Genomic DNA, 4,756 nt, shown 5'->3' on the forward strand with positions numbered 1-4,756 from the left:
GGAGGGATGTAAAATGGAGAAAGAACACCTGTGTTTTGTGCTGTACCAGTTATGGGGCTGCAAACTACCCATGGATTAAAGCAATGTATTACGCATTGTTCTAAGTGTCGCCTGGGCCCAGGTAGGCAGTTCCTACTCAGGATTGCATGGGTGCAGTCAAGATGCTGCAGGGACTGGAATCACCAGCAGGTTTTACAGCTGTAATTCTGGGGCCTGCACTGAGAGGGCTGGCACAGCTAGGAATCAATCAGATGCCTTCCTCAGGTCAGGCTGGCATCCTCGGGGCATGACCGGGTAGTTGGATTCCCTACATGGCAACTGGTTGCTTCCAGAGCAAACACACTCAGTTTTTACACCTGTGCAATGTTAAAAATAGTGGATTGACATGAGGAAAGCAGGAAATCAGCTTTGTAAAGGGTCACAAGTCACACAGGCAGCTACAGAATGATTTTATCTTTCCCTATCATGTTCTATCCTCACACACAAAACCTAGACCTAGAATAGAATTTCCACAAAAGTTTGTTAGATGACTGAAATTGCATGATTCTTATAATTTCCAAAGTAATCTTCCAACATGTTCTTCATTATGTCTCTGTCCTGCTTAAGAATGCAGAAAAACACTTAGCTGCTAAATACAGAGCTCAGGGCTTCCCAGCCTTGCTCCAGCAGGGGCTATGTGCCATGACACAGCACACACTAGGAGTTGTCTCTCATTGGCACAAGAACCAACTGAAAGAGCACTGATGGCCAATTCTAGAGCTATTCAGCTATAAAATGAATCAAGTAGTTTTATATCATAACCCAAAATACAAAAGAAATATCTATGAGTCCCATACTGACTAAATGATTGATTGAACAAGGTAAACACCCAAATAATTGATGTAGAGATTTTATCTTCTGGAAGGTGGAGAATAAATCCCCACTCCTTACCTGGAGGGCATGCCTAACAACTTCCTTCCAAAGAGTATTTATGGAAAAAGTGTTTCTAACAGAGGTGGACAAAGCCAACAAACACTGTCTCAGCACATGTTCAAGGCGAACATCAATAGTTATACCACGGTAGCAAAATTTCCTCTGATACACACGGGCAGAGTCATGGCTCATTTCTTTGTTCTTCCTCCCTAAAGCTATGGTCTCAATATAAAGAGAAAAGCATTAGGTGAATGCTTACAGAGTGATGAGAACTTCCTCCACCCACCTCAAAACTGTCAAGGTTAGGAGGGACAAGGACAATCTGAGAAACTGTCACACCCAGTGAGAGCCAAAGAGGACACGATGACTAAATGTACCATGGGACCCTAGATGAGCTCTGGAAACAGAGAAGACTTGGGGTGAGGGGCTGGAGAGATGGCTCAGTGGTCTAAGGCACCTACTTAGAACAAGCTTGGCAAAGCATCAGGGACCGCGGTTCAATCCCCCAGCACCACATGCCAGCCAGCCCCGCCCCCTGGTGGGCTGAGCTGGCCACACACACACACTACTCTCTCTCTCTCTCTCTCTCTCTCAAATAAATAAAAAATAAAAAAAAAATTTAAAAAAAAATAAAAAAATAAAAAAAAAGACTTGGGGTGAAAGTAATGAAATCTGAATAACCTCTGAACTTCAGTTAAAATAACGTAGCTACATTGGTTCATAACTGTATGAAGGTACCACCTTAATTTAAGATGTTAATAACAGAAATTTCTGTGTTAGCTTCACAATTTTCTGTAAATCTGAAAGCTTTGATTCTATGTAGTGGTAGAAGTGTGCCTGCTAAGCTCTGTCCTCCCACCCATTCCACAGAGGAGCTCACGCAGGCCTGAAGACAGAAGTACCTCTGCACCGATGTGGACCAAAGATGAGAGAGCTGGAGTTCGGAAGCGCATTTCAGACTGACCCCACCTGCCTGGGCATTTTGTTCATGATGCCGTCTTTCCCCAGAGCCAACACTCAGGGTTTCACAGGCAGTCTTTACCTTTGATTCCATCTTCTAAGGCCACTTGCCTCTAACTCAGAATTGTGACTCCCACCTAGTACTTCGCCTCAGTGCCACAGTCTTGGCGTTGGTCCAAAACATCCATCATCCATGTTCCTTTGCAGCACGCCGTACTCGCTCTAGCTCCTGTCTCCACTTTGGTCATTTTCAGAGGTCTCTGGGGTTACCTTCAGCAAGCAGCTTTCTGATCATGCTTCTTAAGGTTCCCCACACCTCCCCCGTAGCATGTATGCTTGCCTGCACTTCTAAAAGCCTCTTCCCACTCTGATCCCAACCCTCACTTCCAGTCTCCTTTCTGCCTTCTCCTCAGACACACACGAAGCTGAGGTCAGCCAGTTCACCTCTGCGCCTGCACAGACAGACCCTTCCTCTCCCAACTTTGACTTCTACCTGAAGCCCCAAAGGCAATGTCCCAGTGGTATACTCTTGCCCTGTGTTTTCTGGCAAGGGGGGTCTTTTGCTCTGCAAGTGTCATCCCGGAAATCATCTGCTCTGGGTGGCTTCTTGGACTCAGGCAGACGTGGGTCCTAATACCATGTACGTTGGACGGCGCTGACTCCACCAGAAGAGTGCCAAATGTGTGAAGACCATGCACTGCTGCTCACTATTTTCCACACATATGATATTGCACTTCCAATAGTGGTTACCCAACTGATGTGTAATAGATGTACGGGTCACTTTTGCCAATGCTGGGACACAGCAGCCAACACCCTCAACTTGAGGAGCAAAGGTTTATTGGGCTCACAGTTCAAGAGACTCAATTCATGGTCAGCTAAGTTCAAGGCCAAAACTTCATGGCAGAAGGATATGGCAGACCAGAGCCACTCAGTTCATGGCCTAGAGGAAACAGAGCAAGGGAACAGGGGCCGAGAGGAAGGGAAGGGCCAGACCTGGACACCAAGGCCGCACTTCCGTCACACACACACACACACACACACACACACACACACACACACCCAGAAGCATGTCCCACCAACCTCCCAGATGAATCGCAAACCAATCACAATGACACTTCGCCCTGACTGCTACACTGGCTGCTACCAGTCTTCAACTCACAGTCACCCTTCTGGTTACTTAGGCACCAAAGGAATAAAATCTATGAAATTGCAAACTTCTCCAAATAAGTTGTACATAAATCCAAATATGTTCACATCCGACCTAGTAGTGAGGCCCTGAACACCCTGTAGACCATTTCCTAAAAATACAGGAAAAAAAAGAATAAAAATCAGAGAGACTATGTTTTTAATTCATTAGATTCCTTGTATAATTAGCAGAAACCAATGATGTACACAAGCTCCTTTTTCTTCTTGTTCTCCAAAGCAATATTGCATCTGAGTTAGCAGCTGATAACAGAGATTATGAAAATTCTGGCTAAAATTAAAATGCCAAATGTGGGCCTTCTGAATAATGAGAAACTGATTGGCTCTATTACCGAAGAGGAAATGAAAACAGCAATAGAGAAACGCACAAGTACAAACCTCCCTGGTGACAAGTACCTGCTGGAACAGAGACAAGCTTGAGAGGGAGAATCAAAGGATGTGCTCTGCAGCACTGATGGGGACCACGCACTTGCGAGGCTCACCAAAGCCCCGCCGCGAGAGCTTTTGTTCTTATAATCTGTCAAATGTACCAACATTGGTCTTGTTTGCGTAATTAATTGCACTGGGGAAAAAGCCTTCCAGGTAGTAAACGGATAGAATACATTCAGGTTGAGATCGGTGGTTTCTTGCATGGCTAACTCGTAATATGTGCAAAATTTCTAATCGGAGAGCGCCAGCAAATAGATTTAAACCTCTCTTCTACAGCAATTTATGAGTTTTCACAGAAAACCTTTATCATGTAGAAGAAGAATATTTACAAAGGCTCTTAGGCAAATTTCATTTTCAAGAACTTTAGTAAATGAAATAGAACACATCAGCCCCTTTGTGACGGCTCCAGTTACCAGTAAAGTGTTTCTTTCTTCCTGGGTGCAAATATGTGGTGTATTGATGCCTTTTTGCTTCATTTCATTTGTTGACAAAAGAATCTTATGTTCAATTCAAGAGTAAAGTGATTCGAGTGAAAAGCTACAGCCCAAGCACCCACAATAACTGGGTACTTTTTTTGCAGTAATACCCCGTGCCACTGCCAAATTACTTCTACCATGTCACCTACTCAAACTCAGCAGAATCCACCAGACCTCACTTAGCAGCTGCCAAAAGTAGACAGAAATATAAAATAACTTAGCTGAAAAGCACTAAGTGATAAAGAAAGAAACCCAAATCTCTTTAGCCAAGGAAACTCTTGTGACAGACAATATCCAAACATTCCTAAAAAGCTTTGAAGCTGATTGTTTATTTATTCTCTTCAGTTTCTGTCTCAAAAAAAGAATGCTGCCTGTGCAAAAAAATAAAAGAAATTTCATGTATTAGTTATTTCTGAAATCATCCCAAGAGCCAACACAAACACACATCACACAAGAATAAGATTGAAAAGGACATTTTGAAGCTGATCTCCGAGATTCGCCCCATTCCAGAGCACTAATTGTCTCTGCCTGCCCTACAGCTCCTTGATACAGATGAGTGAGTCTGAGTGGACCTCTACTTAAGGCAAGATTTTCCAGCCAGGTAGCTTGTTGGACCCAGAATATTTACGCACTTTCCATTTTTTTTTTTAAAAAAAACCATTATGAAACTTCTTTACTTTCCAGTAAAGTGAAAAGGTATCTCTAACATATTGAAGATGCAGGACCTAGTCACATCATCCAGCAGGTGTGCGTAAGAATTCTTGAAAGCATAGAAA

This window comes from Octodon degus, unplaced genomic scaffold, assembly GCF_000260255.1.
Source record: "Octodon degus isolate 3935 unplaced genomic scaffold, OctDeg1.0 scaffold00039, whole genome shotgun sequence".
NCBI lineage: Eukaryota > Metazoa > Chordata > Mammalia > Rodentia > Octodontidae > Octodon > Octodon degus.